Genomic DNA, 26,421 nt, shown 5'->3' with positions numbered 1-26,421 from the left:
GTTTGTTTGTTTGTTTTTAGCCTTGGGAGCTATGCCTAAAAGATGTTTAATTACTTATCTCAGATCACAGCTTAGTACGTTGGAGAGCCAAGATTGGCACCTTGGTCTGATGCTTTGCCCAAAGCTAAATCCAGCACACCCTGAACTTGTCTTTCTTCCAGAGTGATCTACTGATGCCCTGAAGCCTGAGCATCAGGAGTACTTTCTAAAAAATTGATGTCTGGGCTGCACCTGAGAAGCTCTCAGCATGGACTTTGGGACTCTGCATTTTCACTAAGTTCTCCAGGGAATGCTTTAATACGCCATTGTCTGTAAACTTTTAAGCTTTTGGAGTCTCGTGTTTGTCAGAGTGTGATCTGTGAACCAGCATCAGACCAGTGTCACCTGGGAGATGGTTGGAAACGCAGTCTCATGCCAAATCCCCGACCCATTGGATCTGGATCTGCATCATATGAAGATTCTCAGCGTCACAGACACATTAACATCTGGGAAGTACTGATATAATCTTGGTACCAAAGGCTAATAAATGTCTTGTTAAAATCGAGGAAGATGCAATGGGGAATTAATACATTTGACTTTTGGTTTTCCCTGAATGAAGCCCAAGTCAGCTGATTCTCATTTCTAGGTCTGACATAGGAAAGGTGAGGACCTCCTCAGTTTTTGACGTTATGTGTCAGGCTAGCTTATGGAAAATGTTGCTCCACTCTCCAGACTGCTGAAGCAATGGGGCCCATCAGATACGAAAACTTGAGCTATCTTGTTATCTCTGCATGCAGTCTGCTACACAAAACTGAACCCTGAGATAATCCTGATTAGCATTAAGAACTGAAACTTGAGGAAGGAGATTTTGAGCAAGTGGAAAATTCTGGAAAGGGAATCCCAGGTAGGAATTGAAGTTAGGACCAGTACAAGTTGCCTGTACCTCCCATTCCTGGAGAACTTCTGTTTTCAAAACTATCATTGTGCATAGAAGATCCACTGAGGTGGATAAGATCCCTGAGGAAAGACTTCAGATAATTGGCACCCACCTTACAAAATCGGAAACTCCTTATCCCTTTGGGGAATTTATTATTTGTTCCAGGAACAATCCAAGTGTTTTCATCTCAGGAAATTCCAGTGTTTAATATTGTTTGAGTAATTAGAAGTTCATGATGGAGAGAACACCACGGCTTTCCTGAACTATTTCCAATATGGGATTCAGATATAATAGGTGACCTGTGAAAAGTTATATAAAATTGCCATTAGACTCCTATGGTGTGATGTATTCTTGACTGATGTGTGAATGAAAGGGTAGGATTTAAAGGGCCAGAGAAACAAACTGTGCCCCTCGTAGTTCCATGCAGAGGTTGGGTAATTTTGACTTTAGCCCATTTTAATGTTCTGATAGAAGAGAGAGATAAGTGTACACAGAAAGAAACTGGTACAAATATGGAGCAGAAAGGGATTCTGAAAAAAATTGTTTTATTAAGGAAAAACATTGATTTAAATACTTATGTTAACATTTTTAATTTAAAAAAATCTCAACTATTAGAGCTCCCCCAAATCTTAAGAGGACCAAGTGATCATGTTTTCCAAGGGATTGTATGTTTGATACTTAATTTCAAATAATTTGGTGTTTTGAAGCTGCTTTAAATTTAATTTTAAAGAACAGATATAAACAATGGGATAGACGACATATTAAATCTATTTTGAGGAAAAAGAATTCCTAACAAAGCAATCAGACTCCAGGACAGCCTTAGGACACCCTTGAAAAGCAAAAGCAGACAGTATTAAACTTTTAAAAGCTTACTTTGAAGGAATGTGGAATTGGTTAATATCGTTTTAGTGAGGAGGAAAGGAGACTGTGTTACATTATTTATCCCAGGATCTTTGAAGGCAGGTTTTTTTTTCCCCCCTCCGCCAGTCCATTTTAGTGTTAATGAGCATTAAGCTCATATATCAAAGAGAGAATAATAAACCTTTAAATGTCAACTCAAAGGAGGTCTTTATTTTTCTACCTGCAACTGTGAGGCAGGGAAGATAATTTAAGATATGAAAACTGGAAAAATTATATGAAAATGTATAAAGGAGAAACTGGAAGAGGCATGAAATTGCAGGGTATTTGAAGAAGAAAGGATGTTACGTGCATATTCAGCACACACTAGTGAAGGAAAAGAATACTCTAAAGAACTGACAGCGTGGAATTAGAAATTTGGAGTAAAAATTGGGAAATGTAGCCTTTGTATTTGTCTTTGAAGTGACAAATGTGAACATTTAGGCACTAACTTTATCATAATCTATAAAGATGAGCTGATTGATGGCTTGGAACGCAAGATTTCTGTCCTGTACATGATACTAAATTAGAAACGAAGGTAAATAATGGCCATTTAGGGTGCTGCTAAAGGACTTAAATCTTTGGAGTGCAGTTGCTGAGGCTAACAATAGTAAATGTGCTTAGAGTTAGGGCAGAGTAAAATGTTCCTTTTGAAGACAGCGAGAGCAGGTGTCTCCAAATGAGAATGTCGCAATGTGCCGGCCAAAAAGAGGTTTGAGTTAGAAAAATCCTTCAAATTGAGTCATTGAACAAATTCAACAGAAAGAGAAAAAGTTATGATTCAAGACCAGAATACACACCAGGGCATAAAGTTCTCAGACCTGCATGCAGCTAACCCAGGCAGGTTCTGAACATATAACTGAGGAGAAAGTTGGAACACAATCAAACAAGCAGGTTATCTCAGAGAATTAATATGCCTCCCCCCCCCCCAGTAGCACCAGGCTTTTGTTACAGCGGCTTCTGAAGTTGTTGTTGTGGTTATTCTTGACTTCTCTCTACTATGTGTCCTAAATCTGATTCCTTTTTTACTTTCTTGATACTTAGATGGTCTGTAGCGTTAAACTGCAGGGCGGGAAAGAGTTGAAAGTGTATACAGCCAAGGCGAACTCTGCAGAGGAGCCGTGCGGATAATCACTAATGCCAGGCGAAGGCAGACATACATACTTGGAGGCTTTCTGGTCACCTCTGGGATGGGATTGAGGACCCCCCTCCCCCCTTGAGGCTTCCTGAAGCTCAAACTGTCTGTCATCAGGACTGATAACACTAACATTAAAAATTCAGTCCTTGAGGATTTTTTTAGGTTTTGCAGTTTCTCATTTGCAGGTAAAAGCTTATGATAGGGGTGATCACCTATGTCATTGTGAGGTTAATCTTTAGCAAGAGGTTAAAGAACACTTTGTTTTAGCCCTGGTAGGGAATAGGGAGCCAGAAATTATTTCATTACTTTAGCTTAGGGCAACGGACCCATGGGTTGCTACCCGGATTTAATGGAAGGCTTCAAAAGACCTGCTACCTTCTTTTGTGTTTTCTTTTCCTACTTTTCTTTTCCTCCTTCCTGTCTTCCTCTTTTTGAGGGCTTTACTGAAAAAGTTGTGCTGCTCGTGTACAGAAAGGTGAATTGTGCAGAACATCAGTTATGAGCACATAAAGCATCTCCACGCTGCTCTTCCCTGCTCTGTTTGCTGGGAAGAGCATGTTTACAAAGCCCCTTTCTCCTGGCAGCTCCAGTGCCTTCCTCTGGCTAATCAGAAGATCTGATAGAAAATGCACTGTCAGAGGCACCTGGGCGGCTCAATCAGATAAGCATCTGCCTTCAGCTCAGGTCATGCTCCCAGGGTCCTGGGATGAACTCCCATGTCTGGCTTCCCGTTCAGTGGGGAGTCTACTTCTCCCTCTGCCTCTGCCCCCCCCTCCCCCCGCTCGTGCTTGTTCTCTCTTTCTCTCTCTCAAATAAATAAATAAAATCTTGAAAAAAAGAAAAAAGAAAATTTACTATTGGCTGTTTGTGATTTATTGTGCGGCTCCTGCCGTATAGAGAAATGCATCTGCAAAGAAGAGGATAGAGAGAACATAGAGGAGGGCAATGCTTAACCAAACCCAAGGAATAACTAATGGAAGCCTTTCAAGCATCTAACACTTGGAAGAAGGAGACAATTTGGGATTTTTAGAGGGTCCCGTAATATTCTTCACACTGTTCTGTTTCCATGTGAGGCTAACATCACTTGTATTTATGAAGAAGTTCATGTGTAATAGGAAGGTGAGGACAATAATTTATTAAAATTATAGTCCAATTTTCATTTCAGCATAGATTTTTTTCTATAATCTATCAGTCTTCTGGAAGGTAATTTTATTTTCAACCCTCAAAAGCAAACTGAATTTGGGGCACAAGCACAGATATCTTTGAAAACAAATGTATTCCCCATTCCATATCAAAAAACAATGTAATACAAAGCCATATACCATAATTTCTAATAAAATATTTTTAATTGTATGTGCTAGAGTTCTTTTCTTTAGCTCAAGTGTATAGGATATGTCATACTATAAAGAATATTGATGGGAGAAAATTTTGCAAAGTTGATGTCTGATAAAACAAGGGAGTAATTTTGTTGGGAAATTATTTTCAGTGTTTAAGAGCATGGTATTCTTTTTTATTCCTTTTAAGAAATCCGAATTAGGGTGCTATCAAGAAACAGCACACCTGAACTTAGTAATTGAGGGGAATTTGATAAAGGAACCAGTTATAAAAGAGTGGGTAGGTTTCAGGGAAATCCACAAGGGATGTTGTAGTACCAAGGGCTAGCAAGAATGGGCAAGGAAGAAAGCAGAAAGAGTAACTATATTGGCAGGGTTACCTGATAGGCCTATGGCCTTCTGTAGAGGAATGCAGCCAAAACAGGTGACCTGGTGGGAGAGAGTTGGAAAAATAAAAATATTGGCCAGCTTTCCTTTCGTCCCATCCAACTATTTCCTGTTCCTACTTCTCTTTAGCAAAAAACAACAAACAAACCAACAAAAAACCCCACAAAACATACACAAACACACACACAAAAAAACAAAACAACCAACCAAAGATAAGCCAAAACACAAGGGAGCTTCTGGACAGAATCAATACAGATTAGTCCTTTGGAGCACACAGCATGGTGGGAAAGGTAGTGAGTGGATCTGGAGAGCCAGGTAGAAGACATCCAGTACAACTGTCATTAGCATTTTATCAAATTTAATTCAACACTTTTCAATGTTTATATTTGAATTGTTCATTTTTCCATCTTCAGAACAGTTTTACTGTAGCATTTCTGTCATCTGCACATTAGGTGCTCTCCCTAAGATTTCAGATAGTTTCTTTTGTTCTCATTTTGTCCTTAATAATTTCACAAGATTTTTATTGCCTCTCTCCAACTAGCATCATCCCATGGTGCTGAGTACAGTCATGATGGCTACTGATAGGTCTCAAATTGGTAAATATTCTGACAGCTCTTCTTAGAATCCACAGCTTTCTAGAAATTGGAAGGGCCATATTCCATGAAACATGTAATGCTTTCTCAAACTATATTTATTGAGATTTCATATCAAGAAAATGAGGTTGGTTAGTTACTAAGGAAGGATAAATAGAAGAAACATTAATTCATATTGTGCTGTAGTTTGGACCCCCTAGTGATGCAAAAAGGGTTAACATTGGCAGGTTCACAGCTTTGCCCTCTCCAGAATCCTGTGTCAGTGAGTCCAATTTTGTTCTTCTCTCACCCCTTCTGGAGATACTGTTTTTAATTGATAAGAGATGTTAAGTGAAACAATAATGGGATGAAAAGAAAATACTTGCATGGGGGTGGATATGGAGGGAAAGATGGGAGAATTAGGATGAAATTGTCTGAAATATCTGGACTATAAGGGAAGCAGGAAGGAGAGCAAAGGGCATTCCTGAGGATTATGTTATTTAGAGCTTCATCATTTTTCATGTAAGCAAATATTTTGAGCTTCCATTAAAATTTCATTGGTTGCTGATTGTAATTCCTCAGACCATGACACTCCTTTGAATTAAGACTATGTAGATAGCAAATTTTTTTTAAAAAGTACTCTTTTGGAGGTTGTCAGGATTTTAGACTTTACATAGGCACATGATTGTACTTTAAATCCAATTCATCTCTCTGTACAAGAGTTTAGAGAGAATATTGTAATTGCCAAACTGTTGAAACACTTGTGGACAGAGGGTGTTGGTAGAAAGGGAAATCATGCCTGAACTGATGGTTATTGGAATAATAAAATCATGAAGGCCACACTGTTGTTAATTACAAAATTTTAAAACAATCACACCTAAAAATTCACTAAATTAAGAGAGACATAGTTCGGGAATTGGCTGTTCTGGAGTCAAAAAATAGCCACTGTTCTTGGAAGAGCGTGTCAGCTCTGACACTAAAGTATTATATGAACTCAAAGTTACGAAGACTGACGTCTCTGGGGAGACTGACTCACTGCTCAGAATGATTGTATGGTAGGCTGAACGATTACTCATAATCAGATGCCACAATTATTTTTTTTTAAAGATTTTATTTATTTATTAGAGAGACAGCCAGCGAGAGAGGGAACATAAGCAGGGGGAGTGGGAGAGGAAGAAGCAGGCTCCTAGCGGAAGAGCCCGATGTGGGGCTCGATCCCAGAACTCCGGGATCACGCCCTGAGCCGAAGGCAGACACTTAACAACTGAGCCACCCAGGCGCCCCAGATGCCACAATTATTAGTAAATATGTGTGAGCAAAGGAATATTGTTCTGTCTTTGTGTCTTTGTGTCCAGACTAGAACTACGGCATGCCAGTTGCTTAGAGACAGTATGAGAAGTAGATACTTAAAGACACCTAAGTCAACTTCATATGAGAGCAATTTGCAGGAATTAAGAACTGGAGTGTGTCTCTACCAAGCCTGCAAATTTCATCTATAGGTAAACTCAATTGAGCTAAGGTAGGAAAAGAGGCAAATTTATTAATTATCAAGGAGCAGAATGAAATTCAAACCGAAGGTGCTAGGGCAAATGTGAGAAGCCAAAAGTGATCAAAGTGTTCCCTTGTTCTTGGAAGTTGACACTTGAACTGAAATCCCATTGGGTGGGTGTGAGGCGATCAACTCATCTTAATTATAGGATGCCCCTCAGCCAGGGTCATGGGAGTTAGATCCACCAATATACTGCCAGGGAGGCATAAACAGCATTACCATGACTTATGGCACAAGTGAGTATCTAGCGGCTAACTACTCCCATGCAATCTTCCCTCCCTATATGGAGGCAGAGCCTTGGAGAGGGAAGTATTAAGTGCTTGAGCCTCATGTTGGTTTCCTGGGGAGTCACCCTTTTCCCAGCTTCGCAAGTGTGGCTGAACATAAATAACACAGGCACGGCCACAGATTTCACCTCTTCTCCACCCCACCAGTAGTAATCCTACTGTTTCCAAAGCAATTTTCCTCCTTCCTTTCCTCTCCAAAAAAGGAAGGATTCTTTCCTTGGGCAACTGATAATAAAAGGATTTGCAGGGAGAGGGCTAGAGGCTGAAGACACATGAGAGAAAGTCAAGTGAAGTAGCTGAGTGGAAGGACATGGGCAGGATGAAGACAAACTTTAGAATATATTCTCTGAAGATTATGTAATCCTACTTACTGTTTTGGAAAAATGCAATTGAATATTTTTGGGTAATTCAACATTTTACTTTGATCCTATCAGTCAAAAATATGTGGCTGGGAAGAAGCCAGGGAGAGTAGGAGGGCAAAAGGCCAACTAAATACTGTCTCTCAAGGACTCAGCTTGTAAGTACTTGGTATGCTGTGGTCTCTTCTGGCTTGCAGATTGTCCTTCCTCAGCAGTATTCTGTGATGGACCACACAGGTTCTGGGTTTATAACTTTTATAGTAGGAACAACAAAAACACCACAGGCAAAATTGTCTTTGGTGGCCTCAGTCTCATTTTTGCACATGTTCCTCTTAGGTTCTGGGGCCTCTCTCCTCAAACCTCATATTCTGCCTCCTCTTTCTGATCTTCAAATCTGTATCCTGTGTTATTTGGGGAACATTATTTCCTTTCTTAGGACTTCAAAGTTTTTGATTAGTAAAATGAGGGTTCTATCTCTGACCTGTAATCCGTTATGTTGCTAATGAAGATCAAAAGATATAATGAATGAGAAGTGTTTTGGAAATTGTGAACGGCTATAGAAATGTAATTAGGAGTAGAATCAAACCCCAACTAGACCTTAGAGTGTGAGAAATTTTCACAAGTGCCGTTTACTGGGCTCCTCTGCCTGGAGATTCTGATCCAGTTCATGTGGAGTCTAGGCATCAGACTATTTTAGAACTTTCCTGTGTTTCTACTGGGCAGCCAATGTTGACCACGGGTTTATTCCTGAGAGTTCATTATTTCCTCATGGTAGATTTGCATTTCTGTGTTCTAGGTCTTATGAATTATGAAATTAGGGATTTTATTTACTTTTAAAGGAATTTCAGCTTCCAGGAAGGTATTTGCTAGAGTACCTTCATAGAATTTTTTTTTTTTTTTAAGATTTTGTTTATTTATTTGAGAGAGAGACAGAGAAAGAGTACAAGCAGGGTAGCAGCAGAGGGAGAGGGAGAAGCATGCTCTCCTCAGAAGAGGGAGCCTGAGGTGGGGTTCCTGGAGCCCGAGGTGGGGCTCCTTGATCCCAGGACCCTAAGATCATGACTGGAGCCAACAGTAGACACTTAACTGGCTGAGCCATCCAGGCCTGCCTCTTCATATGATTTTTGATACCTCCCATAGGATTTGTCTTTTGCTTTCACCTGTGAGGACCAACCTTGAAATAATCATAGAATTTTTAGAATATTCTGGTGACACATTTTCCTCCAGTAGTCCCCTTTTCTATATTGCCCACTCTCCCCAACAAACACAGATTGTTCCCTGTCTCCTTTGTTATATGAAGATAAAACGCTCTAGCCATTGGAACAACTTGGATGGAATTTATCATTGCAATCATAAGCAGCTATGTTTTGACAAAAGGTTAATTAACTTTAGCTAATTTTTCTTCTGCTAGAATGTAGCATAAACTACTCATGTGTAATACAATATTTGATTAATTTCTGTATAGCCACATCTGTATATGTATATTTAGAATTTTATTTTTAATGTTACTCACAGAACAACTGGCATCAAATTTCCAATTACTTTTGTTAAACATTTGTACACTTTATTAGTACATTTATATTTACATTTTTCTTTGATAAAAAATATTCCTATCTTTTAAACTGAATTTTTTTCATAACTGATCATCTGCTTGTCTCCCTGATACTGAAGACAAGTCTGAAAATTTCCAATGGAATTCAAAGCAATTATTCTAACCATCACCAGCCATCGCCATACCTGCAAATGTGCTGCTGTTTTTAAAAATAATATCATAACGATTCTTTGAAAAATAAAAATAGGAATTATTAAGCATTGCAGCATGTTTTACCTTCATAGGAAGTAATAGAGAAGTGATTCTTTATGTCAATGGCATTGATTGTACAGTGGAGATTTTTAGCTTTTAAGCATTCATGTATGTCTTAAGATAAGCTGAAATATAAAGTATAAACTAACACATCTGATTAACCAGGAACAAGTATCTGAATTATGTAAATGATTTCCCATAAAGGTCTTTTAAAGTAGCTCTGAAACTGTTAGGCTCAAACATTGCTACTGACACAGCGAATTGAAACTAGCGATTCATTTGTGGGAAAAATGTCTTTTAAGAAAACATTTTAAAAGTTTACAAATATGTACACAAATATGTTCATCATCATACTATGTAGACTTCAAGAAAAAAGAAATGGCTTAAATATCTAACAATCACACAATAGTAAGGTAAGTGACATCACATTTACTGAATGAACAATTATAAAGTTTTTTAAATGAACATTTAAAAAATCTTAAATTGTCTAAAAAATCTTTAAAATGATTAAGATAGAAATTTTGTTATATTTTACCACTAGAAAAAAATCTTATGAAATATGGAAGCAATGTTTATTAGCATATGATATTAGATGAAAAGCAGAAGAGACTGAATAGAGCATTATTAGAACCATGGCAAACGTATGCTCAGATGGAAAAAGACAAAGGATATATTCAGATATCAAAATTATATTATTTTGAGGTGCCTGGGTGGCTCAGTCAGTTAAGTGACTGCTTTCAGCTCAGGTCATGATCCCAGAGTCCTGGAATCCAGCCACCACCACCCTATCCCAGGCTCCTTGCTCAATAGGGAGTCTGCTTCGCCTCCCCTTCTGCCCCTCCCTCTGCTCATGCTCTCTCTCTCTCAAATAATTAAATAAATTGTATTATTTAACATGGTAAAATCATGGATAATTCTTTTATTCAATATTTTTAAACATTATTTTATAAGAACACATGCTTTAACTATTTGAAAATAATGATAGATTGAACCTATGTGTAAGAGATCAGGGACTCATTTCAAATTATTGTTGTCATTAGTCCTATCATCTAATTAGATGTGTAAAGGAACTCAGTAATTTGCTTTTATTTTGGTAGTGCATGTTTCATGCAAGATGTTACTGCAAATAAACAGATTCTCAGATACAAACAAGGGAAAAACTAGATATATTAGAATTTGTGTGGGTGAGAGACAGAGGTAGTTAGTTTTTCAACATTTCATTTGAAGAACAAGACAAAAATAATCAGAAAAAGATACCACTGATGAAACTGATGAAAACACAGTGGCCGTTTTTCTCATCTCTGGTACAGGAATGCCTCATCGTTCTAACGCTGCTGAGTCCTGAAGGGTGCTTAATAAAACTTCAACTTCTCTTTTAAACATTAAAACTAAAGAGCAAACAAACACGAACAAATATTTTGATGGAAATCTTTCTGAGATGTATTACACACTTCCCTGCCTTCCTAAGTGGTTTCCGCTGAATTGAATCTGATCTTTTTGGTTACTTACATTAATTTACTTACATTACTGGTTCTACACTGCCAAGTTTGTATAATTCTTCTGTATTTGTAGTTGCTTGATCCCTTATTATCAAATATCCCTTCTTTAACAAATGACATGAGTTCGCTTCAGTAGAACCACCTGCTACTGCCTTTTGAATTTCCTGTGTCCAATTTCCTCTGAACAAGTACACTCTACAGCAAGCCTTTTCAAGCTTTGCATATTATGTGGTTAATAAGGTGAATCATTTGGCATCCTGAGGAGTAAAGGGCTTGAGTTTTTGGAAAGTTCTTTTGACAGCCCAAAAGGCAATGTCCTTAATTCTGAATGTACATCTATATTCTGGAATGGTTAGGCTTCCAAAAGTCTGGCTCCCAGATAGGTGTAGAGTCACAGAACTATTATACAGAAGCAAAAGAAAACGGGGAGAAAATGATGATTAGCAAATTATGTTTTGTCGGTGTTGTATTAATGCATTGAATGGAAGAAATAATCCAGAAAGGAAGCCAGGGATTGGGAGATTTCCAAATGGTCAGAAGTTGGCACATGGAATAATGCAGAGGAGAAAGGGAAGAAGTCTTTATCCTTAGACCCTGCAGTATTCAATATGCAGGAGACTTTGCTCATAGCAGCTGAATGAGGTTTTTTCCTGAATGTCCAGCAACCCATACTGAAGGAAAGTGTTAGGACTAGGAAGTTTTCCCAAAACAGGGGAGAGGCTACAATATTATAGCGTCTTAAAGTAAAACCACCACTTCTCATTGTTATATTCTGAAGCCAGTATTAGAGATATGATAGAAGACCTGTCTGGACTCATAAAGCATAACAATCCCACTCACTCTGGCCAGAATAAAACTCATGATTCTCGAACTGGGTAGGAAGTCACAGAACCCTTTTATAACATAGTACAAGTCCTTTCCTCTTTCTGGGCTCTTTCCTCCCTCCCTTCTTCTTTCCTTCTTTCCTTTCTTCCTTCTGTCCTTTTTTCCTTCTTCCTATTTAAATCTCAGGTGTAAAATGAGGGAGTGGAATAGAACATTGCTAAGGTTTCTTTTAGAGCTCAAATAGAAAGTCATCATCTTGCGCAACTTCTTGTAACATTGGAAGAAGTTGACCAATATCTCCTTGAAACACTATTTTTTTTATTTCTATGACACATCATTCTCCTAGATTTTTGATTCCTCTTCTGATTGCTTTTCTTTTACTTTGTCAGCAATTTATTTTCTGCCAACCTTCAAATGTTAATTGGAGTTCCTTAAGTTTCAGCTCTGGTACCTCTTTTGTTCACACTCGAAATTCTATTTTTAGGCAAATTCATCCATTCCCATATTTTGAATTTAATTTTTTGAAGCATAACATAAGTATATAAAGCATAAATATATAGTTTTATAGGTTAAAGAATAATTATAAAGGATACAACCAGGTAAATACCACCTAAGTTGAGAAATAAAATATTGGATGCAAAAAAGTATAAATGTTTGTGGTCACAAGCTACTGAAATTTGGAGAGTCATTTGTTTTTGCAGCAAATCTAATACAGCCTCTCCTAAAATTTTTATTTTAAAGTCCTATTTAAAAAGTTTTATGGCTATCCTGACCATCATGGTGGGTTTTTTTTGTTTGTTTGTTTGTATGTTTGTTTGTTTTGCTTTATTTCGTTTTGCTTTGATGAGAAGTATTACTTCCTAGGGATTCATTTTCTGTTATCATGGAATATTTGAGAAAATGTGTTTTTAAAAATCATGCATGGAGGTCAATTTTTATTACGTAGTTTTTGTTCATCTATTATCCTGTAATTTGATAATGTAGTAATTACATTGTTCAATTTGTAAATGTTGAACCAACCTTTCATGTACTGTCAATTTGGTCATGTTGAGTTATTCTTTTTTTAAAAAAAATAGTTTTGAATTTAGATCATTAATATTTTGTTCAAGGATTTTACATTATAAATCAATAATGCAAGGATGGTTACATCTCTGGGTCAGCTCTGACCCCCTGACTTCCCATTCTAAAAGCCAGTCAGGAGTAGTCCCTATCTGGGACACTGCATTGTCTGACAGAAGAGTGCTGGAGGAAACTTTGATGCTCTTAAAGCTTCAAATACAATAAATTAAATACAATAGTTGTTAAAATCACCCACACGTCCTGGCCCCAAACAAGACCACATATAAAAAGCAAGATTAAAAAAAAAAAAAGCAAGATCATTATTTCAGGGAATAACATTTATGGCAGAATAAAAGATGAAAGGTAATTTTTAGGAGCCAACATGTATAAAAGCATCATAAACAATACCTATGCTGTATAGGTTCATATACAGTGAAAATTTTTATAATAAATAACAATTTAAATTTTAATACAAAGAAGTAAAAACAATGTTAACATTTTAGTGTTTTGGACATCATCTTGATTTGGAGGAGTGGGAGTAGTACTTGGGACACACAAAGAAAAGAGTATACTTTAATCAAAACAAATATCCAAATATGAAGAAATGTGTATCAGAAATGCATGTTAAGAAAATGTATTAGATTTCTATTGCTGCATAACAAATTACTTCAAACTTAGCAGCTTAAAGCAACGTTTATTACCTCACAGTTTCTGGGGCTGGAATGTGGAAGCAGGTTAGCCAGGTGGCTTAGGCTCAGGGTCTCATGAGGATGCAGTCGAGGTGTTGGCCACCATTGCAGCTATCTCAAGCTTGACTGGGAAGGAGCCACTTCCACGTTCACTCACAGGGCTGTTGGCAGGCCTCAGCAGATCTGTTTCCAAGGTCACTGACATGTTTCTCTCCACAGGGCTGCCTCACAGCATGGTAGCTGGCTTCCCTTGGAGCAAGTTGTCCAAGAGAGAATGAGACTGCACTCAAGAAGGAAGTCTTTTTATAACCTAATCTCAGAAGTAACATCCCATCATTTCTGCCATATTCTCTGCATTAGGAGCAATTCAGTCAATCCAGTCCACAGACAAGGGGAGCATGTGACTACTAGGAGGTAGGAATCATTGGGGGCCATTTCAGAGATTGCCTTATACAAAAAGTGTATACATTTCTATGGAAATCCATAACTCTGAAAATGAATAAGGCAAGGTTCTGAATGACAATGAATTGATAATGGGCAACTCTCACTTTTTGTTATATACACATTTGTATTTTAAAATCTTTTTTAAATGACTGTATTCTATAACTAAAGAGCAAGAATAAATAAAAAATACTATAAATTACCGAGGTGATTTTTAAGGTCTGCTCTCATAGTAGTAAGTATTCAGGTTTGTCTCATAATTAAACTATTTATCACTATAGGTATTGATAAGAATGTGAAAGAACTGGTGTCAGTCAAAGGTCCTGCCTCTCTATGGGCCAGTCCTCATGGACTTTCCCTGGGAAAGGGTCAGCGATAATGTAGAGAATCATGCAGATTGAGCTGCAAGGTTAGCTCTGTGAGGTTGAATTAAGGCTTCATGGCTTGGGGATTCTGCCATTAGGTAAAAATTCTTCCCCAAAACTTTAACCTGCTGAGGGAGGCTTTTTAAACATAGATAATTATGATAAGAGTAAATAATTGGGGAGTATTTTGGTTGAAAGTGAAAGAAAATCCAAATCAAACTGGTTTTTAGAAAAAAAATGTGTTAATTTAAATAAAAATTTCAGAGGCTGAACTGGCTCCAGGCGCTATTTCATTCAGAGTTTCACAAGATCTTTAGAGTTCTGATTCTTTGTTAAGAGTTCTTTCAACTGTGACTCCTTCGTGTGTTGACTTGATGTCATGTTTGCGAAAGTGGCAGCAATAGTTTCAGGTTCCATATTCTTCTGTCAACTAGTCCAACAAGAAGGAAAAAAAAATGTTTTCAAGCATTACCAGTAAGTTTTGTTTACACTGACTGGCTTAGGCCATGTCCATATCTGACTGGGTCATTGTGTCCAAGTGGTGGTATATTTAGATTGGTTTTAGTCCAACAGAGACCATTCTTCAAGCTAAGAGTAGGGTCAATTTCATCTAAAACTCAAGGCAGAGATGGGAGAATGAATAATATTCCAAAGGAAATTAAGAGGAATGTTACCAGGGTAAATGAGAAATTGGTACTAGGCATCAAACAAGAAACATTTCATTACCTAGGGATAAGTTAATTGTAATTGAGAATTTACTGTAAATGATTATCTCTTGCTTAAATTTTGTAACTTGGTAGTATAATTCAAGCAAAGGTAAATAAGAAATATTAATGCTCATGGAAAATTTACATATGCATTTTAGTACTGGAAAGATACAAGCTTAGAGGTTTAAATGCTTCTTTGGCTAGTTTCAATATAGAAAATCTCTCTATATATAAAATACACATAAAATATATATATTCTTTCATTAAGACTCATAACTATTTTTCTATAATTCTTTCAATTATGTCCTCTTTTGTGTGTTGATTCTTCTTAGCCTTGTTTCTCTCATAATGGCAAAACAACTATAAAAGTGGACAAAATAAATGAAAAAAATTTGTTCAAGACAATGGACATTAAAGCAGGGGAGTGAGTTCCATATTCACACTGAATTTTTGACTAAGGATACTTCTCAAACTGTAGTGTAAGGAAGTAGAGTCCAAAAATAAAATAGCATTCTTTGTAGGTGGGCAAAACAAATCAAATTTGGAACTTCTGAAGTAGGTGGGATTCTTAGGCCAAAGTATTAGAGGGGAAATAGTTATACAGAGGAGGAACCCCAGAAGTGAGTTATTGTCTGGATTTTCAGCTGCACATGTTCAGGGACAGATTCTTTTGGGCCAGGCAGAAAAAATTCTGGGAAAGACTGAACTGAATAGAGATTCCAGAGATGACATAGTGGTAAAAGATATTGGGATTTTGACTAGCCAGAGTGAGGAGACATTGCTGAATACCTTGAGCATCATTTTGAGGCCTCAAAAACATCATACCATTGGAATAGGACTTCTCTACGTCTATGGCAAGGTTTTTGAATGATACGGTTGTTGACATTTTAGGTAAGATAACTTCATTTTGGATGCTGTCCTGTGCATTGCAGAATGGTTAGCAGCACCCCATATCTTCATTGTTTGAAAAGAGCATTTATCTTTCAGTTATTACAATCAAAAGTATTTCTGGACAATGCCAAAATCCCATCAGGAAAAAAAAATTCCCCCAACTGAAAACCACAGCTCTTGATTAAGGGCTACTTTAAGGATTTTATTTACTTATTTGAGAAAGCGACAGAGAGTGCAGGAGTGGGGAGAGGGGCAGAGGGTGAGGGAGAAGCTAAAGCCAGAGAATCTTGAAATCAGCCAAGAGAGGAGACTCATCGCATACAAGGGATCCTTCTTAAAATTAACAGCTCATGTCTTATTAGAAACCGTGGAAGACAGAAGACAATGAGATGATATTTTCAAAATACTGAAAGAAAAATAAAAGCTATCAATTAAGATTTTTATATCTGGCAAACTATCCTCAAAAGTGAAGGGAAAATAAAGACATTTCCAGATAAACAGAAACAGAGTTTGTCAGTAGGAGACCTGCCATATAAGAAATGCTACCACTAGTCCTTCAGGCTGAAAAGAAAGGACATTAGACAGTAAATCCACTGTGAATGCACAGTAAATCCAAGAAATATAGAACACTGGTAAAGGTAACTACATAGGTAAATCTAAAAAGATGGTATTATTGCAATTTTTTTGCTTGTAACTCCTCTTTTTTCCCATATGACTTAAAAGACAACTGCATAAAATAATTACTGGTCTTTGTATAGAAATAAATTTGTGACAATACCAACAGAAAGGGGAGGCAGAGCTTACAGGTACAAGTTTTTGTGTACTACTGAAATTAAATTGGTATTGATCCAAACAAGATTATTATAAACTAAGATGTTAATTTTCTCCCTAGGGCAATGACCTAGAAAATAACTCAGAAGTATATAGTAAAAGAATCAAGAAGAGAATTGTAATGGTACATGGGGTGCCTGGGTGGCTCAGTCATTAAGCGTCTGCCTTCAGCTCAGGGCGTGATCCCCGCGTTCTGGGATCCAGCCCCACATCAGGCTCCTCCACTGGGAGCCTGCTTCTTCCTCTCCCGCTGCCCCTGCTTGTGTTCCCTCTCTTACTGGCTGTCTCTCTCTCTGTCAAATAAATAAATAAAATCTTAAAAAAAAAAGAATTATAATGGTACACTATAAAATATTTACTTAACGGCAAAGGATGGCAGTAATGGAGGAAACTGAGGAACAAAAAGATATATATGGAAAATAAATAGTAAAATGGCAGAAGTGGTCCTAACTTATGGGTCAAGATTTTCAATTAACAGGCAAAAATTGCAAGAATAGATTAAAAAATGACCCAACTATATTCTGTCTACAAGAGCCTCACTTTAAATTCAAACACATTGGAAGAAAAATGATGAAAAAGACATAGTATGCAAATAGTAAACAAAAGAGAGCTGGAGTGCTGTATTATTGTCATACAAAGAAGACTTTAAATAAAAATGGTTATAAGAGACAAAGAAGGACATTGACAAAAGATGCAATACAACAAAAAGCTATAATAATTATAAATATGAACATCTAGCAAAACAAGAAAATAATGAATTGAAAGCGGAATTGAAAAGACAAACCAACAGTAATAGCTGGAGACTTTAATACTCCACTTTCAATAATGGATAGACCTAGACATTAGATAAGCAAAGAAGAGTGGAGTCGAGCAACACTATGAAGCAACTCGCCCAAACAGACATTTGTGTACACACCACTCAGTAACAGGGGAACACACATTTTTCTCAAGTATACATGGAATATTCTCTAGGAAACGTCATTTGTTAAACCACAAAACAAATCTAAAAATTTTAAAATACTGAAATAATACAAAATATATTTTCCAGCAGCAATTCTAAGTGAAATTAGGAGTGAATCACAGAAATAAATTTGAAAAATTCACAAATATGTGGAGACTAAACAACGTACTCTTATATAACCAGTGGATCAAAGGAGAAACCACAAGAGAAATAATACGGTGAGATCAACAAAAGCAAAATTACAGCAAGTTAAAACTTACAGCATGCAACAAAAGCAAGGTTCAGAGGAAAATATACATCCTTAAATGCCTACATTAAAAAAAAAAGATAAATCAATAACCTAAACTTCCACCTTAAGAAACTAGAAAAAGAGGGCAAACTAAATCCAAAGTAAACAGAAGGAAGGCAATAATGAAGCTTAAAGTGGAGATAAATGAAATAAAGAGTAGAAAAATTTTAAAGAATCTTTGAAAATATCAACAAAATTGATAAACCTTCATCTAGACTCACCACCACCAACAACAACAAAAAGAGCTGATTCATTTTGTTAGAATCAGAAATGAAAGAGGAAACATTACTACTAACCTTATAGAAATAAAGGATTATAATGGAATGGTATAAACAATTATATGCTAACAAATTCAATTATCTAAATGAGATGGGCAAATTCCTAGAAACTCACAAACTACTAAAACTTAATTAGAAATAGGAAATCTGAAAAAACCTATAAGTACAGATATTGAATCAGCAGTCAGAAAAACAAAAACAAAAAACTTCCAGCAAAGATCTCCAACTCTTTCAAAATACTTAAGTCGCCTTTATATAAATGCCAAAGTTAAATACAGATATCACAAAAAAGGAAAACTACAGACCAATATCCTTTATGAATAGCTACGCAAAATTGCTCAACAAGATATTAGCAATCTGAACCCGGCAGCATATTAAAAAGATAGTATACCATGACCACATGAAATTTATCTAGTAATACAAGGGTTATTCAACATACAAATATCAACCAATCCAATATGTCTTGTATTCAGCATTGCAATGGAATATCAAGACTGTGAAATGACTCAAGAAAAAGAAATAAAAGGCATCCACATTGGAAAGGAAGAAGTAAGTCTATCTCTATTCTGAGATGACATGATCATATCTATCGAAAACCCTAAAGAACCTACAAAAAATATGAACACTAATAAGCTTAGCAAGGTTTCAGGATAAAAATCAATATACAAAAAATCAGTTACATCTCTATACCCTAGCAATGAACAATCTGAAAATGGCATTAAGAAAACAGTTTCATTTACAGTAGGATCAAATATAATCATATAGGAAAAAATTAACCCAAATGTGTAAGACATATACATTGAAAATTGTAAACATTGAAAGAAATTAAAGAAGATCTAAATAAATGGAAAAACATTTTGTATTTATGGATTGGAAGTCTTTGTATTTGGTGTTCCAGAAGAAGAGGAGGGAGAGACTGGGGCATAAAAAGTATTTGAAGAAATAATATCTAAATAGTTTGCAAATTTAGTGAAAATGTAAGTCCACATGTCCTCTAAATCTCAAGCAGAATAAACACAACCACAACTAGACCATTTAAAACCTATTAAAATTCATGGCGTGCCTGAGTGGCTCCATCAGTTGAGCATCTGACTCTTGATTTCAGCTTGGGTCATGATCTCGGGGCCTTGAGATTGAGTCCTGTGTCAGGCTCCACATTCAGCTGGGAGTCCGCTTGAGATTCTCTCTCTCTCTGCTCCTCCCCCCTTGCTTTGTCTCTCTCTAAAATAAAGAAATAAAATATTTAAATACTCCTAAAATTCAGTAAAAAGAAAATCAACACCCCAAATGGGCAAAAAGTTACATTCTTTATAAAGAATGATATACATATGGCCAAATAGCACATGAACAATGCTCATCTTGTTAATCATCAGGGATATGCAAATAAGATATCATGTAGAGTGCTATAAAATTAAGCAGATTGTCAATACCCAGTATTGATGAGGATATAGAGCAACTGGATTTCTCATGCATTGGTAGTGGGAATGTAAAATGAAAGAACCACTTTGGACAATGGCAAATTTCTTACAAGGTTAAATTCCTATCCCTAATCTGACCCAGCACTCTCATTTCTAATCATTCATCCAATAGAAATAAAAATTCATGTCCACAAAAATACTTTACAGAAATTTTTGCAGCAGTTTGATTCATAAAATCCCTTCAAATTGAAATAATCTAAATATCCACCAGAAGGAGAATGAAAAAACAGGAGATACCACTCAGTAATAAAAAGGAACAAACTAGTGATATCAATGGGGCTGCCCAAGTGGGGATGAAAGGTAATTGACCTGGGAGCTTTCCAGAATAAAAACTCTGGAGTGACATAAATATTCTCTATTTTGATAGGCATGTGGGTTGCCTGGGTATACACATTTGTCAAAACTAATTGAACTGCACTCTGAAAATCTCTACATATCTCCAAAAATAATAAAAAGAGAAATCCTTACTGGGACAAGTTAGGTACAAATAATGAAAACTTTTATCTTTTTTGCTCCCTAAATATAGTTTACCCTCTCTCAGTTTTAAGGTTACACCAGGGACAGTATTAGAAATTCAAAGCTCTTAGTTAAGGAAAATAGTTGTGTTTAGGAAGTCAGAGGACACCTTAGAAATTCAACATTAATGTCGTGCTCCTTTTGAGTTCCTATAGTTTCATGCTGCAGAGATGGAAGTTAGGGTTTATTCAATATGCTTTATGTTCCCAAAATGCCTGGTTATTGAAGAGATGCTTATCTTCATTCTCCAACACCTGCAGAGTCTCATAACATACTCCATTTGTATTTTTAAAGTTCCTGGTGGGTAAGCAGAAATGAGAAATATTTGAAAGCTCTATGACTTCCTTCCTGCTGNAGTTTAAGGAGAATCTTTAATCAAACAAACTATAATTCTTTGGGGACAATATTTTATATATTTTTTACTAATGTTGAAGCTGTTTCTATGGAATAATCCTATTTTTTAAAATAAATGCTGACATTTTGAATTAATCTTCAATATTCTATGAGAATTTAATTATTGATAAGACATCTCTTACTGAAACAAAGCCTAGAATCCCTGAGGTTTGTGTTCTGGAATCTCTTGCAGCGGGGCAGCCAACTGTCATCTATTTTTCCCCCTCCTAAGTCTTTCAGGTAAGCGTGGATAAAACCACCTAAAATAACCATATTTTTAGTACAACTGAGATAGCTTATAATTTTCAAAAGGATTTTAGTTAATCTAACAATTAACAAAAGAGAAAAAAAGATCTACGAATGCAAGAAATAAAAACAGGTTTTGGGACTCCATTCTTGGTAGTTTGACCCTACATCTTACCTCAGGAGAAAGATTATTTTTCCCCAAGACCTCAAATTTTTTCTAGCATCTTCCCTAGGATATCTACTTCTCAATCCTTAGCTGGCAAATTTGTGATGGTCAATTGCATAGTGAAGCTTATATTTTACACAATGAAATCCCCCATTCTCCAAACAAAGTGTACTTTGATACAAAGAATCCCCATTTTTATTTGGAAATTCAGCCACTCTCCCCTCTTTACTCATGCCATCTGTGTGGAGCCCTGCTTACAAGGGCTCCAGATGGACATGTGAGACAGTTCTAAGTCAATCAGGGTGCTCCATTCCCCTGCCTGCGTTGATTTGTTCAGAAATGGGCAGGTGACCTAAGCCATACTAATCAGAGTAAATCTTTTTACAGAATGGCCAGAAAAGAGGTGTTGTATGAAGACTCTACTTTTTCTTAGTTGGGTTTGACTAGGTTTACCAGTTCCATAAACTCTACCAACTACTTCACAGCGCTGAGAAAAGAGCCCTTTGGAATGAATGAAATTATATATGGATGATATTTTATGCTTTGTTTCCAGCAGGGCCTGATGTCATACGTACCCTTAGACTATTCAATTATCGGGACCAATGTATTCCATTTTCTTGCTTGAGGCTAGTTTGAATTAGGTTTTCTATGCAACTGAAAGAATTTGTGCTGGTACAGGGAATATTATCTGTGACACAAAATAGTAAGATGTATCACTGTAAGAATACCTAGGAAATACTTCGTGATAGGATATGATAGGATGTGATGGGAAGAAAAGTAGGGTTTAAATTCTCTATCACTTATTGTCTAGTTATCTTTTATTACAAATTTTATTTATCAAGCATTTATTTTCTGTCAGGCACTATGAGGGTAATTTTAGATGTTTCATCAAATTTATTACTTCCGGGGTGCCTGGGTGGCTCAGCAGTTAAGCGTCTGCCTTCGGCTCAGGGTGTGATCCCAGAGTTCTGGAATCAAGCCCCACGTCAGGCTCTTCTGCTGGGAGCCTGCTTCTTCCTCTCCCACTCCCCCTGCTTGTGTTCCCTCTCTCGCTGGCTGTCTCTCTCTCTCTCTGTCAAATAAATAAATAAAATCTTTAAAAAAAATGTATTACTTCCAACTATGCAATGAAAGAGTTATAATTATCCTCTTTCACAAATAAGGGATCTAGAAATTAGAGATGTTATGCACTATTCTTCAGGTAACATAACTGGTAAATAGTAGAGCAGTGATTTGAACTCCTATGTGTTTGACTCCAAATAAGTGCTATTTAACTTTGTTGAGGGACTTTCTATAAATTGTGAACAATATTTCCCAGCATTAATATCCTATAGCCTTTACTTAGGGTATGACTCATTTGACTATAAAGTATAAACCACTATATCATGTTTACATTTATTCTAGTGGATTTAAAGAGTCAGCAAGATTGTTTCCATGTGGAGTTTGTCCATATATGAGCTACAAGTAGATGTCTGTGAGAGCCATTGCTAAATAAATTTATAATTTTGACATCTGCTATACTCTGCTATACTCACCTTTTATTTTTGACCCTCTGACCTGAAGATCACCCTATTTACCTGAAGTAACAAGCACAAAAGCTTAACCAGTTTAAAGAAATACATTTGCTTTCATGGCCCCCATTTGTCAACCAGTGGCTCAGGGATGAGGCAGGGTGGGAAGTGTATGTAAATTAGTACTTGGAGATGAAAACACAGGGAATTTTAGATTGAGAGATGAAGTGTAAAAGATGGAGAGGTAAAAAAGAGTTCTGTGATTCAAAGAGTGGTCTGTTATTTTCATCCTTGGCTACACAATGGAATTACCAATGAGTCTTTTATAAAACACCCATGCCTCACTCTGGCTCACTCTGGACCAATGATATCAGATTTCGTGGCTGATGTATCTGGTATTTGTCTTTAAGCTCCACAGATGATTCCATTGTGCTGGCAGGATTGAAGGCCTTTAGAATAATGGAGGAAAGTTGCACTTTTCTTTCAGTTTATGCAATTGCAGTCATTTTTATGTTTCAACTTAATTTACCTGTTAATTCATTAACTTGTTAATGTGTGCGTGTATTCATGCATTTATCCTTTCGATTATTTGGTTATTCAGTTCTTCGTCTATGCACACATTCACTCAGCCACCCATTTATTTGTTCACTCATCCATTGATTTAGAGTCAGTCACATAGTCAATCCAAAATATTTGTAGAGTGTCTTAGATCTTTCCTTCTGGAGATGCAGAAGTGAACGTGGCAAGTAGGTCATTGCCTGCCAAAGCCACCAGTTGGTACGGCAGTTTCTAAGAGTGTGTATTGAGAAATATTATTTCTCTGTCTAATCAGAAGGGATTATAAAAAACACTGGCTTATGGGCTAATTCTAAAATTATGAAAACTTCCCCTTTAATATCATTTGCATGGAATGGTAATATCTCTGCATCTCTGACACATTTAAGGATACTGAAAATTCTAATTTTAAATTTGCTGAAATGAGATGATGACTGAGGAAAAGAAATAAATAATGTGTAATTACCACTTCCCTCCCACCTTACACCAAATAAAGTTTAGTTTAATATCTTAAGCTGAAAGATGCAGAAAATGACTGTAATTAACTTTGGTTCAGTTCTTGGTCCCTTTTCTATTTCCAGATATTTCTAATTCCCATAAAAAGGCTCATTTATATATCTTTTAATCCATTCAACCAGAACTTCTTCAACCTCCCACCTTATCAAATTGAGCCAAATTTTGTGTTGGTATGCTTTGTTTTGGTTGCTGCTTATTTATTTGTACTGATTCGCTCAGCCTTAAATAGCTCCTGTTACAGTCTATGGCTGCTGTTTATTCCTGAGTGAGAACAGGATGTAAGTACTACTTGTTCTTGGACATCAATACCAATTTGATCTTTCTCACTTGCTGAATCCTGGATTGTTAAAGAAGTTTTACTCCTATTGTATGTTATACATTTTAATGTGATATTTGTGTTTAACATAAAAAGAAGGATTTGTCAGACTTCATCACAAATCAACATGTCCAAACTGTGTCAATTTTTTACATTCTTGAGTTTTTACAACTCTCAGGTTTTGTATGCAATTACTTTGAACAGAGCTTCCCATGTGAGTGAGTTACTAGAAATGTCCCTCAGAGGTGCTGTGGTCTTGACAGCCTGAGCTCTTTAGAATTCTTTTGGTTTAACCTACCTTTATGAAATCATTAATTTTTAAAATATAACTATTTGTTAAATTATTTTTAGTGTAAGTATAACATAAACACATTTTTCAAATGTCACAAAAGGGTACAGAAACGTGAAAATATATTGCGTTTGTGTTCTCCTTAACAATCCTACCCCATAGAAGTTAACCAATGTTGTTTTTTAAGTACCTCTTCCAGAAATTTGATATGTAAGTGATGTTGTAGGCTGGGTCCCCAAAAAGAGGGGAAGGAAGAAATGGAGAATTTATCCAACTGTCTCTACATTCAATTGTTGAAAAGTTTACCTAAGGCACTTTAACTCCCTCAAACTTCAGTGGAGCATGCTGCATGCTAGGTAGTGTCTCTCTGGGAAGCCTCAGGGCAGGATGTGAAAGACGCTTGCTGTGGATCTGAAGTAAAATGTTGTCGAGTTAAGCCTCCTCCTCCTCCTTCATAAATACGTGGCTTTTCCCTTGACCAACTATCACTGGGAAAAGAGACAGTTGAGGCTGAGTCTGCACGTGTGCATTCGAGTTGCTAAACGTAGTTTGTGTGTTAGTGCGCGTGCATGTGATCTTGGTTTTATGTACTGAAAAATCATCAGTCTTTTAATTCATGACTTGTGGCATTACATTTCATAACTTTTGGCAGAATAGATATTTTTCACTTCATAAAAATTCCCAACTATCATCCACATTGGTTGCCAGGAAAATTATGGCCAAGCTGAAGAAAGTTACTCATGGCTAAATAACTTCAAAGGCAAAATTATTTTTAAAAACTTTGAAACATTTTTGTAGCAAAAATCATGTTTATTGTGGCATGTGGATGGATTTTAATGAGTTTGTTCTACTTCATGTGGTGCCTCTGAAAGTAAGAACCTTAAGGTCCTTAAAGATCTTAAAATGGCCTTGTGCTTACTGGGCCATTTCTGAACCCTAGAATCGATACAGATTTTCTTTGAGTCTTTGTTTGAAAATTCTCATTTTAGAAGACTCAGACATAGTATTAGAAGAGAGCTATTGGCTAGAAATTAGGGGTATAGCTAACATGCATGTATATATACATACATACATACATACATACATACATACATAAAAGAACATGTCTTAGGAAAAGTGACAGAAACTTGGAAGATCTAATACACTCAAAATATTAATCAAAGAAATGAGAAAAATAAATCTTGATGACCCAAGTAAACCTATGTGGATTGTGCAGATAATTTTCATTGGATTGAATTGAAAGATACAATGGGAAACATGGGGATGTCTGCAGTCCCAATTTTTTCTAAGCCATGGTATTGGTTGGTGTAGGGCGTTGTATCAAAGATAAGAACATTGTTCATCTAATGAGAATTTCTTTATTGGACTGGGAATGGAAATTGTGCTTCCAACGATAGCTTATATATTCACTATTCCTGGGCTATGAAAGATAGTTCAATGGAAACTTTCTTGAATAATCTCTGACATTGATGAAAGCTAATTAAAGCTAAGGACTTTCACTTAGTGATTGATTCTACTCCAGCTTTCTCCTCTATACACAAAATTATGGTTTTGTGAACCAATGGTGTGTGAACTGAAATGGGAATCTTAGAAACAAGCCAAAACTTTAAGTGATTTTTCAGACTTTGCCTTCAAAATATGAATTCTTTCTTTACATTCTAGCACTTTGAATTACAGATGAAATCACTTGACATATGATAAAAATGCAGTAGTCTTTCTGAAATATTTGGATGACATATCTTTCTGAAGACTGCTTCTTTTCTTTTTTTTAAATACAGGGTTCATTTCTCATTGCCTCCCACACTTGAGGACTATTCTCTGAATGATTAAGCTTGCTGTGTGCGTGGCAAGTGTATGAAATATGTGGATAGGAATAAGAATTTGTGATTAACACAAGGTAGGTTTGTGTTAGATGTCATAATTTGCAAACAGCCTGAGAAATATAATTTCTTTAGATTTATAGTTTACTTAGGATCGGTGGGAATGTTAAAAAGCAGCAACTCCACTACCTCTGCCAGCACTCACTGCAGTCACTCTTCAAGTTGCCTCCTTTACTAAACTTTTTTAAAAAATTGCTTTGAGAAAAGTAAGTTCCTTTTCCTTTTACTAATGATTATAATATTTGTTCCAAAGCAGAATAATCTGAAACAGTGGAACATCAGGGGGAAAAATACGTATAATTCACAACACTCAGAATCTGTTAAATTCAGGATATTTAAGAATGGACAACAATGCTCATTCTACTGTCTTATTTTTTTAACAAATTCAGTGAATATCAGTACTGTTCCTCGAATTTAGAGATGACAGTAAGCTTTAAAAATATTTAATGGACACTGATCATAATTAAGACATACTGA

The sequence above is a fragment of the Ursus maritimus genome, unplaced genomic scaffold (assembly GCF_017311325.1).
Source record: "Ursus maritimus isolate PB19 unplaced genomic scaffold, ASM1731132v1 scaffold_1, whole genome shotgun sequence".
NCBI classification, from domain to species: Eukaryota; Metazoa; Chordata; class Mammalia; order Carnivora; family Ursidae; genus Ursus; species Ursus maritimus.
Note: the sequence above shows the minus strand (reverse complement) of the source record.